General features: G+C 43.1%; 1 pseudogene; it reads left to right on the forward strand.

Annotated features, from left to right (window-relative positions):
* The first annotated feature begins 4,924 nt into the window (after positions 1-4,924).
* LOC117058799 lies at positions 4,925-15,029 on the forward strand (annotated as a pseudogene).
* Positions 15,030-15,569: the final 540 nt, after the last annotated feature.

Below are 15,569 nucleotides of genomic sequence, written 5' to 3' on the forward strand. Positions count from 1 at the left end.
CTAGAGGGCACAGCCATAGCCTCATGGGGTCCAGAGCGTGGAGGACCCTGGCCTTATCCTCTCTGTCAGAGCTGGAAAGGGATCCTGCTAGTCACTGAGGTCACCTGAGCCCCCAGTGAGGATGGTGGATCCAGGAGAACCCCCAGGCATATCTGGCTGTGTGGAGGTCAAGATACATCACAGTGTTATTATTATTCATTACTTGTCCTTCCCCGTAAGGTCCCAGAGCAGCCAACAAGATTAAAACTCAATAATAAAAAAACACAATATTGCAGTTGCTTCTTAGTGCTTTCCTTTGGTTTGGCCCACATGAACTTAGGCCTCACCCATGTTATGAAAATATTAATATTAATAAACATCACCTTCTTTAAGAGAATCAGTGACCACCGTAAGGGCTCCCCAGATGGTTGGGAGAAATGACAGAGACCACACCAGGAATATTGAGCAAGGCAGCTGCTTAAGCTTGCTATACTAATTACTCAGCCTTTTTTGGAATGTATCCAGGGAATGATATTGGATACCCCTAAAGATTTTGCCTTTCTCCCATTCATTCTCTAACCCTTCTCTTCATTCTTTATTTTGAATCCTTGTTGCTCTTTCATGGAAAGGATCTGTTTTCAGAAATGGGTCCTGATTCCACTGTGGCAGAGAAGATTTCGATGGACACCAGAGAGAGGCCGCTGGGTAAGGAGGACTTTTTTCTATGGCAACATTGTGTTGACACTGGAACTAATCTCTGGGTTCTTTCAATATGTGAGGGAAGGACAAAAGATGTATTTTAACATAACTAAACTATGAAATGTGGGCAAACTCCCAAATGCCCCTCTGAGAGAAGCACCATGCACTCCTGTTTCCCCACTTCCCTTTGTCTCTCGCAGGTGAAAGAAGGATGCCGGCAAGACCTCCTCATCCATCTCTTCATCCTGGTGGAGGGGAAGCCGTGGCTGAGGAACCGGATCAGGTAGGGGGAAGGAGCCTTGGGGGGGGGGGAAGAGGCTGAGGGGTGGGGGAGACATGGCGTTTCTCTCCCCTCCTCATTGCTTCTGTCAAAGCTGCCCTTAACAGGCTGACAATGCCATTAATGAAGGTTTATTCACTGAGGATAAGTAGTCTCTTCACCTTAACTCTGAATGTAACTAGCATTATTCATTATAAATTGTCTTTAGGACATCTGGAGAGTCTTTCCATCCCAGAACAACACACAAGGAGAGGTGAGAGGGAAATCTTCCATCTAGCAAACTGGAACGCTTTCACAGACAAATTGATCTGAATAAAACAACGTGGAGTTCATTAAAATAAGCATCAATAATCAAAATGTGCAGCAGACCAATCCGCTTAAAACAACCCAGGCAGGAAGCAAAAGAGCAACATGCAGGAAATAATCTTTATGCTAAGAGAAGGATATTTTTCTTTTCAGGCTTCAGTTTTTTTTGAAGATGTCACTGTTCATTTCACGGCTGAGGAGTGGGCGTTGCTGGATCCTGCCCAGAGAGCTCTGCATCAGGAAGTCATGGAGGAGACTTGTAGGACCATGATCTCTCTGGGTAAAGTTCCCTGTTGGGTCATCATATCTGTTTTGGAATTCAATAGATATTTCTCTGGGACAAACCTCCCATATTTTGATGGATCCCAACGTTGCCACCTGGAGCACCTGGGATTATCACACGCCCACAGCTCACCTTGCATGGAGGGCTAAGGACTCTTTTGTCTGTGAATAATGTTCCTCCGCTTCTGCCTTTTTGCACAGGGATCAGGGTGTGGATGGGCTTTCTGAGTGTTCAGGGAAGTGGAAGTCACTTCTGCTAGGTTTTTTCTTCTGTCCATTTTTTGGTGTAGCAAAAGGACTTTTTATTTTAAAAAATGATTTTTATTTAAAGTCTTACACTTGAAAGACAATAAAAGCTAAACTATTCTGAAAAAGATAGGAAAGTTACCAGAAAAGAGGAAAGGAAGAGGAAGAGGAAAAACAAAAATTAGACTTTAATAAGCCTAAGCTCTTTATATCCTTATTCCAGACACAGAGAGCGAACCCTCCCAGCTCTCACCTGGAAGCCTCGTCCCCTTTCCTCAGCCCTTCGTCTTCTCCCCATCACCTTCCTGTGTGTATCCTCCTTCCTGCAAAATAGGAAGCTTCAAAAAATAAAACATACATGTAGATGAAATTGACAAACAACTAACAAAAATTAAAAGTCATAGGGAAAACATGATAAGAAACAAGATTAAATTTAAAGAAGAGGAGCGTCTTCTGCTTCTCTGTCTGCCAATTATGTATAAAACATTTATTCAAAATATTCAAATTATGCATTCCAGAGCAACTTGTGGCTTTATTAATATCCGGTCTTTTCTTAGTCTGGAAGATGGTATTTCTCAATCTTCCCTTCCAGGCCTCTCGGCTTCACCTTTATCCAATCAGAAAGTTCATTGGTTGTAATGAATTCTCATCAAGGGTTCTGACAGATCTTAATAATATCATAGTTCCTACTTATTTGCCCATTGTGTCTTCGTTAATCAAAGTTAGTTCCGTAAAATACGGTCCTATTTCCAATTGATCATTGCAGTTAAGAGAAAAAGGAAAACAAGTTCTTTTTAAGCCATTCCCTCCAGTCCTTCTCCAAACTCATTTCCAATAAATGAGAGGCTTTTTCTGCCTGTGTTTTAATTTCCTCCTCTGTCTTTTCCACCTCCAATCGTCCATAAAACTCTTCTGGCTTCGGAGCAGCTTTCTTTCTTTCTTTCTTTCTTTCTTTCTTTCTTCCTTCCTTCCTTCCTTCCTTCCTTCCTTCCTTCCTTCCTTCCATCCCTTCATACAGCTGTGGACTTTTCTTCATCTACTGCTATCTCAGGTCTTTCCCTCCAACAGATCCTGTCCATTCTCTGACCTGCATACTCTCTCAAACCTCTCCAACCATTCTACACATTTCATCCCTTAGCTGCTGGTTATGTCATATCAAAAATTCAAAAGGCATTCCGTGTTATTTTTGCTTTAATTTCACTAATTATGATGTATTAGTTCTCTTCCTTTGATTGTTTCTGCTTCTCTGCACTTATAAAAAGTTACCATCAGTTTTCAGTGCATTCCGCATAGGAAAAACAGAGAAAGGAGATTTACGAACAGTGTAGCTTTGAAGAGAAAAGCAAAGTTTCAGAACTATATATTCATTTTAATCTTTTGAAATCACCAGTAGTTAGTTTTGAGCTTTTTGATCTATTTTCCAGACCCATTTAGAATTGTGTCATTACCCAGCAGTTTAATTCTCCCCTGGACGCTAGGTAATTGGTAGACAAACCCCCAAATGCCCCTCTGAGAGAAGCACCATGCACTCCTGTCTCCCCACTTCCCTTTGTCTCTCGCAGGTGAAAGAAGGATGCCGGCAAGACCTCCTCATCCATCTCTTCATCCTGGTGGAGGGGAAGCCGTGGCTGAGGAACCGCATCAGGTAGGGGGAAGGAGCCTTGGGGGGGGGGAGAGGCTGAGGGGTGGGAGCGACAGGGTGGTTCTGAGACAGAAGAAATCTCTCCCCTCCTCATTGCTTCTGTCAAAGCTGCCATTAACAAAGGCTGAAATGCCATTAATGAAGGTTTATGCCCTGAGGATAATGAGTAGCATTTTCACCTTAATTCTGAATATGGCTAGTGTTATTCATTATAAATTGTCTTTAGGACATCTGCAGAGTCTTTCAATCCCAGAACAACACACAGGGAGAGGAGAGAGGGATTCTTCCATTTGGCAAACTGCAACACTTGCACAGAGAGAATGATCTGAATAAAACAAGGTGGAGTTCCACCCATTTTCACTAAGATTCACACCATCATTAAAATACACTATGAAAGAACTCCATTAAAGCATTAAAATAAGCATCAATAATCAAAATGTGCATCAGACCAATCCGATTAGAACAACCCAGGCAGGAAGCAAAAGAGCAACGTGCAGGAAATAATATTGATGTTGCGTAAGAGAAGGATATTTTTCTTTCAGGGTTCAGTTTCCTTTGAAGATGTCGCTGTTCGTTTCACGGCTGAGGAGTGGGCGTTGCTGGATCCTGCCCAGAGAGCTCTGCATCAGGAAGTCATGGAGGAGACTTGTAGGACCATGATCTCTCTGGGTAAAGTTCCCTGTTGGGTCATCATATCTGCTTTGGAATTCAGTAGATATTTCTCTGGGACAAACCTCCCATCTTTTGATGGATCCCAGTGTTGCCACCTAGAGCACCTGGGATTCTCGCATCCCCACAGCTGACCTTGCATGGAGAGCTAGGGACTTTTTGCCTGTGAATATTGTTCCTCCACTTCTGTCTTTTTGCCCAAAGATCAGGGTGTGGATGGGCTTTCTGAGTGTTTAGGGAAGTGGACATCACTTAATCTTTTGAAATCACCGGTAGTTTTGAGCTTTTTGATCTGTTTTCCAAATCCATTTAGAATTCTGTCATTACCCAGCAATTTAATTATCCCCTGGACTCTATAAGTAATTGGTAAACAGAGAATCCAATTCATATTCAAATAGACTTCTGACCTTGCAGATGGAGTTGGTTCGATGACTGAGCCAAAGAAATTTCATCTCTAAAAAGAACAGGCTTTTAAAATCTGAATTTCCCATAAATATGTCAGTGAATGTCAGTCAGTAAAGGCAGTGAACTCTGCAGTAAGACTTCCCATCAAACTCCATTCAGATCTTCCTTTATCACAAATGTTCTTGAGCATTATTCAAAAACTAGGAGCTCCATTTCTTTCTTGGGTTCTGATCTGTTCCTCCCTTTGTTGCAGATGGTGATGAATTAGAAATTAAGAATAAAGGACAGTACAAAAAACCCCACACAGTGGAGAAGCCATATCAGTGCTTGGAATGTGGAAAGAGCTTCAATAAAAGCTCACATATCAAAGACCATAAAAGAATTCATACTGGAGAGAAACCATTTAAGTGCCTGGAATGTGGAAAGTTCTTTACTACAAGCATATACTTACGTCGACATCAGAGGATTCACAGTGGGGAGAAACCATTTCAGTGCTTGGAATGTGGAAAGTCTTTTACTATAAGCAGAAACTTCCATCGACATCAGAGTATTCACAGTGAAGAGAAACCATTTCAATGCTTGGAATGTGGAAAGAGCTTCTCCAGGAAGGACCATCTAACTTTCCATCAAAGAAATCATACAAAACAATACCAGTGCTTGGAATGTGAGAAGTTCTTTACTACAAGAATAGACTTCCACCGACATAAGAGAATTCACAGTGGGGAGAAACCATACCAGTGCTTGGAATGTGGGAAGAGCTTCAGTCGGAAGAGAAGTCTTGCTTTACATCTAAGAATTCATACAGGGGAGAAACCATATCAATGCTTGGAATGTGGAAAGAGCTTCTCCAGGAAGGACCATCTCACCACCCATCAAAGATATCATACAGGGGAGAAACCATACCAGTGCTTGGAATGTGATAAGTTCTTTACTACAGTAATAGACTTCCACCGACATAAGAGAATTCACAGTGGAGAGAAACCATACCAGTGCTTGGAATGTGGGAAGAGCTTCAGTCAGAAGAGAAGTCTTGCTTTCCATCTAAGAATTCATACAGGGGAGAAACCATATCAATGCTTGGAATGTGGAAAGAGATTCACTCAGAGGGGCCATCTCACTACCCATCAAAGATATCATACAGGGGAGAAACCATACCAGTGCTTGGAATGTGAGAAGTTCTTTACTACAGGAAGAAACTTACATCGACATAAGAGAATTCACAGTGGGGAGAAACCATACCAGTGCTTGGAATGTGGGAAGAGCTTCAAACACAACTCACCTCTCAAAGCCCATCAAAGAATTCATACGGGGGAGAGTCCCTATCACTGCTTTGAGTGTGGAAAGAGCTTCAGTGGGAAGACTAGTCTTACTTCCCATCAAAGAATTCATACCGGTGAGAAGCCCTATCAATGTTGGGAGTGTGGAAAGAGCTTCACTCGGAATGACAGTCTTACTTCCCATCAAATAATTCATATAGGGAAGAAGCCATATCAGTGCTTGGAATGCACAAAGTGCTTTGCTTCAACAAAAATGTTATGGCAACATAATAGAATTCACACTGGGGAGAAACCATTTCAATGCGAAGAATGCGGAAAGAGATTCACCATGAAGCAAACTCTCACTTCCCATCAAAGAATTCATACAGGGGAGAAACCATTTCACTGCTTGGAATGTGGTAGGAGCTTCAGTGATAAGCGAAGTCTCACTTCCCATCAAAGAATTCATACAGGGGAGAAACCATTTCATTGCTTGGAATGTGGTAGGAGCTTCAGTGATAAGCGAAGTCTCACTTCCCATCAAAGAATTCATACAGGGGAGAAACTATATCAGTGCATGGAATGTGAGAAGTTCTTTACTACAGGAAGAGACCTCCGTCGACATCAGATGATTCACAGCGAAGAGAAACCATATAAGTGTGTGGAATGTGAAAAGAGCTTCTCTAGGAAGGACAGTCTCACTTTCCATCGAAGAATTCATACAGGGGAGAAACCATATCAGTGCTTGGAGTGTGGAAAGAGCTTCAGTCGGAAGAAGTATCTCACTACCCATGAGAGAATTCACACAGGTAGGAACCATTTCAATGCCAAGGGTGTGGAAAGAGATTCACCTTGAAGCAAACTCTCATTTCCCACCAAATAATTCCAGTGACTGAGAAACCTGAATAGTGCTTGGAATGTGGAAAGAGCTTCAACTGGAAAGAAATCTTACTTCCCATGAAAGAACTCACAGCGGGGGAAATCCTGGAGTTATAGAATAGTAGCTTTGGGAGGGATCTTGAGGGTCATCTAGTCTAACCAACTGCAATGCATCTTCTTGATGTTTAGTCAGAATCTCCTTTCTTGTTATGTTCTTGTGGGGCTACATGGTTCTTCACCTCCTTTTCAATCATGAGAGTAACTCTGTTAGGTTAGGCTCCCCAACTGTTGATTGGCTGAGAGTTTGGAATTACAACGTAACAATCAGGCCTTTGGCTAATTAAACTTTATCCTTTTAAATGTCTTTGTGGTAGGGGAATTTTGGTGTGTTTAATTTTTGTTTTTTATTATGTAATTGGTGTTTTTATTTTGAATTTTAATGCTGGGGAATGCCCTGATATCTTCAAATGAAGGCAGTATACTAATTTAACTTATCTTGAACTTCTTCTTTATTTTCTAATAAATCAGTTGTATTCTACCAAATGCCTCGTTCTTTGCTGCATTGGAGGTGAAGTGTTCAAGGAAGAGTTTTCTGGGGTGGCAGAGGTAATACTTATCAAACCTTTATTAGGCATTTACATATAAAATTGCAAGATCAAGAATCACGTACAAAAACTTTAAAATATATATACACAAAGAAACAACATTTAAACTCATAGGCTGATGTATGGTGTGTGTTAGTAAAATCTAAAATTTCCTCCTGTTAAAGTGCTCCTTGAAGCACTGGTGCCAAAAATTCAGCTACCCCCGCGGTCACCCCTTGGTCGATGTCAGAGAGACAGAATCCAACACTTCCACCCTGCTGCGGTTCCAAACCGTCCAAACGGGGGGATAACACACGTTTACGCAGCATACTGTGCAGTGGACAATAAAAGAGAATATGCTCCACAGTGTCCGGGACATTCAGGGGACATCTGCAGTATCTCTTGTTTCTGGGAACATTCTGATATCTACCCCTGACAAATGCCGAGGGAAAGATATTCAGTCGGGCCAGAGGTAATAAAGAGGGTGAAGTTTGGTGAAGGACCCAGCTCACAGCTGTGCCCCTTGAATACACAGCTGGGAAGATGGCACAGGGAGATGTGGGCCATGCCAGAGCAGCTCTGAGCAAATTAGTAATCACAGCATCTTTTTCTAAATGCTCACAGACCGACTGTTGAATTATCTGCTCTAGGACCTTTCCTGGTATTGATGTCAAGCTCACCGGTCCGTAGTTACCTGGGTCTTCCTTTCCCACCTTTTTGAACATGGGGACAACATTTGCCCACCTCTAGTCTGTAGGGACACCATCTCCAAGAATTCTCAAAGAATGGAAAAAGGCTCTGAAATTACATTTGCAAGCTCCTTTAGTACCTTTGGATGCAACTCATAAGGCCCTGGAGATTTGATATCATTGAAAGTAGCTGGGTGTTCCCTTACTACCTCTTTTCCTATCTTGGGCTGCAGCTTCCTCCTTGCATCATTTATCCTGTTATCGCCAGACTGGGCATCACTTTCCTTTTGGGAGAAGATGGAGGCTAAGTAGGTGTTGAGTAGTTCCACCTTTTCTCTGTCACCCAGAATTGTTAACTGAACTGGAAGTAGCTTCTGTCCTATTTTTTTAATTTGCTTCTGTTCCTTTTGGTTCACCAAAATTCGATGAATTTTAACAGGGAGAAATGTAAAGTACTACACTTGGGCAAAAAAAAAAATGAAAGGCACAAATACAGGATGGGTGACACCTGGCTTGAGAGCAGTACATGTGAAAAGGATCTAGGAGTCTTGGTAGACCATAAACTTGACATGAGTCAACAGTGTGATGCAGCAGCTAAAAAAGCCAATATAATTCTGGGCTGCATCAATAGGAATATAGCATCTAGATCAAGGGAAACAAAAAAAAAATTCTTTCCAGTAGCACCTTAGAGACCAACTAAGTTTGTTCTTGGTATGAGCTTTTGTGTGCATGCACACGAAAGCTCATACCAAGAACAAACTTAGTTGGTCTCTAAGGTGCTACTGGAAAGATTTTTTTATTTTGTTTTGACTATGGCAGACCAACACGGCTACCCACCTGTAACTAGATCAATGGAAGTAATAGTACCACTGTATTCCGCTCTGGTCAGACCTCACCTGGAATACTGTGTCCAGTTCTGGGCACCACAGTTCAAGAAGGATACTGACAAGCTGGAACGTGTCCAGAAGAGGGCAACCAAAATGGTCAAAGGCCTGGAAACAATGCCTTATGAGGAACGGCTTAGGGAGCTGGGTATGTTTAGCCTGGAGAAGAGAAGGTTAAGGGGTGATATGATAGCCATGTTCAAATATATCAAAGGATGTAATATAGAGGAGGGAGAAAGGTTGTTTTCTGCTGCTCCAGAGAAGCGGACACGGGGCAATGGATTCAAACTACAAGAAAGAAGATTCCACCTAAACATTAGGAAGAACTTCCTGACAGTAAGAGCTGTTGGACAGTGCAATTTGCTGCCAAGGAGTGTGGTGGAGTCTCCTTCTTTGGAGGTCTTTAAGTGGAAGCTTGACAGCCATCTGTCAGGAATGCTTTGATGGTGTTTCCTGCTTGGCAGGGGTTTGGACTGGATGGCCCTTGGGGTCTCTTCCAACTCTAGGATTCTATGATTCTATGATCAAAGAGATGTCTGACCTTGCAGATGGTGCGAATTCCATGATTGGGCCAAAAATAAACCTATCCCAGAGAAGAGCCAGGCTTATTTACTCAGGTTGCCGTAAATATCTAAATGAAGGCAGTGATTTCTGTAGTAAGACCTCTCATCTATCTCAGGTTGCAGGTTTGAAACATGCATGGGACAGCTGCAGGGCAGGGGGTTGGACTAGATGATCCTCCGTCATATCTTCAGGTGAAAGTCATCATACAAATGGAATAAATTAAATAGCAAAGAAGTCATAAACAATAAATAAAACTTGTTTTGCAGGCCAGGCGGAAAAAGACAGGCGGAAAAAGACCTGCAAGGCGAGGAGCAGGTCTTCCAGGCTTGCAGCCCAAATGGTCTCTGGCCTCCAGGAGAGATGGATGGAGGTTGGAGGGGAGAGCGAGAGGGGTGGGAGTTATGAAGGAGGGTTGGTTAGATCACTAGTAGAGGAACAGCATAATAATGCCCACTATTACCATTGTAATAAAGTAAAGAAAGAAACAGGAACATCTGAAACCCCATGCTTATGTACACAAATTTACATTGAAAAGCTTATTTTTTAGTAAAACATACTCCACCAGAAACGTCATTCCTCACTACGTTGGGGGTGAAGTGTTCAGAAAGGAGTTCTCTGGGGTAGTACCAGGAATTAAGGGGGTGTTTGGTGAAAGGGCTCTTGAATAAAAGTTGGAAGGTGGTGCAGGGAGGTGTGGGCACTGCCGGAGCACCTCTGAGTGATGGCAAAGGGGGCACAACATGGGGAGATAAACTAGACTTCTTCATGGGACATTGTGAAGTGTTCAAAGTGCTTCATAAAAACAAACTCTCACAACATCCATATAAGGTGGACCAGTAAAATTTCTCCAATACTGCAGGAAGTTTAAGAAAATGGATGGAGAAGGGTGTGAACCGGGGACTCTCTTCCTTGCCCACCCAAAAAACCCGCAGTGCGATTTTATCTGCCTATTGACACCTGTTTGGAGGTCCCAGACATTTGCTGAACTGTCTTAGGTGCTGATTTTTTAGTACTGGATAACTGGCTTTTTAAAATTGTGGTTTTAAAGTGTGGGGTCTTGGAAGGGCATTGAACTATGTCTGCCGCCTTGAGCTGGAAAAGTGCCTGTGACATTGCCCTGTTACTGGGGCAGAAGGAAGGGAATTGCTATGAAGAATGGGCAGGCACAAACTGCTAAGCCCAAAAGTCTGATCCGCAGTCTCAACCTTTGTAGCTGGAGTCAGTCTGGACTCTCCTAGGCCACATGGGAAAAGGCCTCCAAGGCAGGAGAAGGTCTTAGACCAGTGTTTTTCAACCTTTTTTGGGCAAAGGCACACTTGTTTCATGAAAAAAATCACGAGGCACACCACCATTAGAAAGTGTTAAAAAAATTAACTCTGTGCCTATATTGACTATATATAAAGTAATTCTCTTGAATAGGAATCAAATAAACAAATTTTTCCCACGGCACACCAGGCAACATCTCGCGGCACACTAGACGATGCACAGCCAGGATGGTCACTGTCCATCCATCACCCTGGACCCTGTCCTGCTAAACCAAAGGATTTTAAAGATGAGAAAGGATATTCCAACGAAATGCTGGGATTCCCTCGGGAGGGAGCAGCTCAGCTCGTCAGCCAAGAGGGTCCCCCAACTTAAGATCATCCCCGGCGGGGATGCGCGACGCTCCTGCCTTGGAGAGGGAGAGAAGGGTGCGTTTGGCTGGCCAAGGGTTAAGAGGAGCGGAGCTGGGTTCCTAGAGAGGACAGGAAAGGAAGGCGAAGCAGGCAGGTCCTCCAGAGCCAAAGCCCCTCCTCCCTCAGCACCTTCCTTCCTCCAGACGAAGGGATCTACCTGCTCTCTGCTCTGCCTCTTCTGGGATCTGGTGAGCCTCCTCTCCCTTCCCCAGAGGGTGCATTGGGGAGAAGGGGGTCCCAGGGCTGCAGGGGAGGGTGCATAGGGGGTCATCCAAATTCATGAAGCATGGGACAGCCAAGTGAGGGAGCAGAGGGTCCTGGCCCCTTCTTTTCTGCAAACCAGAGCGGGAGGCGAGTTCGCAGCAGGTATGAAACTGTATTCCTTATTGTGCCAACTCCTTGGGGCCCTGGGGCACCCACAAAATTCCGCATGAAGGAGCCAGGCAAGATGAGGTAAATGTGGGTAAAGGAGCCCTGGACGGTTAAGTCCAGTCGAATTCAACTTTGAGGTGTGGCTCTCATCGCTGATTTCAGCCTGAGGGAGCCGGTGTTTGTCCACAGACAGGATTGAGGGTCAGGTGGCCAGCAGGACAAAACCGCTTCTGGAGCAACAGGACACTGTGATGAGTGCCAGAGCACACAGAAACGCCAGTTACCTTCCTGCTGCAGTGGTACCTATTTATCTACTCGCTTTCAACCCTGCTAGGTTGGCAGGAGCTGGGACAGAACAAGGGGAGCTCAGCATGTCATGCAGATTTTCCCAACTCCTCAACCATTCCTCATAAGGCTTGGCTTCCAGACCCTTGATCATCTTAGCTACCCTCCTCTGCACATGGTCCAGCTTGTCAATATCCTTCCTAAATTGTCGTCCATATATGGCTAAAGTATTCCATGTGTGGTCTGACCAAGCAGTATAGAATGCTGTTATTACTTCCCTTGATCTGGACACTAGACTGGCTTCCCACTTACCTTTGTCTCTTGTAGGTGATATAAGGTTGCTTGCAAGACCTCCCCATCCATCTTTTCTTGGTGGCAGGGGGGAAGCAGCGGCTGTAGAAGCAGAACAGGTAGGGGGAAGCGGTCTTGTGGGGAAAGAGGCAGAGGGGTGGGGCAGCCAGGGTTCCTCTGAAGTCCAAGGAATCCCTCGCCTCTTCCACTTGGTATCTGTCAAAACTGCCCTTAACAAAGACTGACAGTATTATTGAAGAAGGTTTATGTGCCAAGAATAAGGAACTTATTCACCTTAATTCTTCTTCTGAATGTTGTTACCATTATTTATTTATTGTTGCTATTTTATTTGTCTACTTATCGTGAAATACTAAAATATGATTCTCACTAGTTTACAAACCATTAGAAATGTAAACAGCATTCACCTAACCAGCCCTATCTGCTGCACAACTGGGACTTCCACCTTCTGCCCCCATGTGCCCCTTGAAGTTGTTTTTAGGGCATTGGGTGGATCCTCCACCTACACAAAACAATGCACAGGACAAAACACAAAATAAAATAATTCCATTAAGGTGTTTAAAGAAGCACCCATACTTAAGATTGTATGGAAAACAAAACAATCCCATTAAAACAGCACAGCACTTAACAGGCAGGAAACAGCAAAACAATTTGTGGTAATATAATCATTATACTGGCTAAGAGGAGGACCTTTCTGTCTCTCTCTTTTAAAGAATTCACTGTCCTTTGAAGACGTCGCTGTTCCTTTCCCGGGTGAGTGGGTGTTGCTGGATCCTGACTGGAGAGCTCTGCATACGGAAGTCATAAAGGAGAATTGTGGGATCATGGCCGCTCTTGGTAAGGCTCCCTGTTGGAGCTTAATATCTTTTTTGAAAGTCTGTACTAATCTATCTATTTGAGCAACATCCCAGATTTTGATGGTGCTGAACAGCGCCACCTACAGCATCTGGGATTCTCACACTCCCACCACTCACCTTGAATGGAGGGTTATCCAGCTGTATTGCAAGACAATATCTAGCTATTCCTCATTCTGCTAGGTGGTGTTTTCCCAGACTCCTCAAGTTCGTTCATTTTCCTTTGCATGCAAAAACTCCAATTCTTATTCTTCTCACTAGCTATCAAGAAAATTCTTCCCCTGGTCCAGTACAATGAGTGTTCCTTATTAGAATAATAATCTATAATTCTTTTATTTATTGTATGTTCATTAATTTGTACCCAATCCCATCTCCTGTTGGTTATGATGTCCCACCTTAATTTAGGAAGAAAAGACCTTCCAATTACTCTCCTTCCATTCCCCCCCCCCCCAGATGAGTTGCTAACTGCTTGGTGGCTTTCCCCCCTGAATTTACTTCAGCTTGAGCGAATAATGCTTTTTCTCCCAGCTCTCTCTCTCTGCCATCACATAATGTTTCTTACTGTTTCTGTCCATGGCTCCTCCATTCCTCTGCTCCAGAATAATAATTAAGATACAGCCTTGTTAGAGGGCTTTGTGTTTTTCTTTTCTTTTTCTTATTCATCATCTTCTATTTATCCAATTTAAATTATTTTCCTATTTATCCTATCTTATATTTTTATTTAGTTTGACTTTCATTGTATTGTATGCTGAAATCCCCTGAAAACAGAGCATGTGAGGTTCACCCCAGTTCATCTCCCTATCTTCAAAGGGAGAATTTGATACTGGTATCATTACTATGGCTATCATAAATCATCTCATATTAATCTCTGCTGGCAGAGCACGAACTGCCGAGAACTAGCCATCCTCCCCCACCCTGGAAGTCACTGCTTCTGTGTTTTGCTTGACCAAAGAGATGACTGACATTAGAGATGGAATGGATTCAGTGATTGGGCCAGACAAAATCCATGCCAGAAAAGAACTATAAAGATGTCCCTGATTGCCAGTCAACAAAGCCATTGAACCCTAAAGTAAGACCTCCCATCTATCTCCCTTCAGTTCTTCCTCTCTCACAAGTGTTAATGACCATTGTTCAATAATTGGGGGGGGGGGGGTTTCCATTTCTTGCTGAGGCTCTAATCCATCTCTCTCTTCTCTGCAGGTGGTGATGAATTGGAAATGAAGAACAAGGGAGACCATGATGAAATTCACACAGAGGAGAAACCATATAAAAATTTGGAGTGTGCAAAGAGTTTCAGTCAAAGCTCCCATTCAACTTCCCATCAAAAGAATCCCATTGGGAAGAAACCTTATCAGTGTTTGGAATGTGGAAAGAGCTTCGGTTGGAGGGCTCATCTCACTGTCCATGAAAGAATTCATACAGGAGAGAAACCATATCAGTGCTTGGAATGTGGAAAGAGCTTCAATCAGCAGGCCAATCTCACTACCCATCAAAGAATTCATACAGGGGAGAAACCTTATCAGTGCTTGGAATGTGGAAAGAGCTTCAAGGAAAGGGCCAAGCTCACTTCCCATCAAATAATTCATACAGGAGAGAATCCTTATCATTGTTTGGAGTGTGGAAAGAGCTTCAACTGGAAATATAATTTAATTTCCCATCAAAGAACCCATACAGGGGAGAAACCATTTCAGTGCTTGGAATGTGGAATGAGATTCAGTCACAAGGGAAGTCTCACTTCCCATGAAAGAACTCATACGTGGGAGAGTCCACATAAATGCTTGGAATGTGGAAGGAGTTTTAGTCAGGACTCCCATCTCATTTCCCATCAAATAATTCATACAATGGAGAGGCCATATAAATGCTTGGAATGTGGAGAGTGTTTTAGTCAGGAGTCCTTTCTCACTTCCCATCAAAGAACTCACAGAGGGGAAAATCACAATCTCCAAGAATCATTGAATTGTTGCATTGGATTGGATGGTGAGAGTCATCTGCTCCAACCCCCTGCAATGCAGGATTTTCAACAAAAGAATTCATGAAAGATGGCCATCAAACGTTTGCTTCAAAACCTTCCAATTCAGGAGTGTCCCACACCACCTGAACTTGTTTCTTCCACAATCAAACAGTTCTTACTGCTAGAAAATTATTCCTGATGTTTAGTCAGAATCTCCTTCCTTCTATCTTAAATCCATTGGTTTGGATCCTCCTTCCACTGGAGTTGGAGAAACCAAGTTTGCTCCATCTTTGATGGCACAGCCCTTTGCATATTGAAAGATGTGAAACAGTGCCTGGCCGACTGTGAGCATCATGGCTAAGTAGGGACTTGGACCCAGATCTGCCAAGTCGTATTCTGACACTCTAACCACTATACCACACTAGTTCTGTCATGAGACTCTTGGAAAGTGTGCGTGCATGTGTATCTGTTTAAGTTTAGGCACAGTGTTCTGGGGCTTGTATTTAAAGTTGTGTATGCATTGTATCAATATAATAATAGTGCATTTAAATTACTGTTAGCTAAGGAGGCAGAAAGGCTGATTCTGGGGTGCTGAAGCTGAGAATTGGGAAGCACGGTTGTGTAACAACATAAAAACCAGAACTTTGCTTAATTAAACTTATGTCCTTTCTAATTAAATCTATGTCCTTTCAAATGTGTTTGTGTGAAGGGGTTATTCTTTCTTTTATTACGCATTTTGTGTTTTTATTTTGCATCTT

This window comes from Lacerta agilis, chromosome 14 (genome assembly GCF_009819535.1).
Source record: "Lacerta agilis isolate rLacAgi1 chromosome 14, rLacAgi1.pri, whole genome shotgun sequence".
NCBI lineage: Eukaryota > Metazoa > Chordata > Lepidosauria > Squamata > Lacertidae > Lacerta > Lacerta agilis.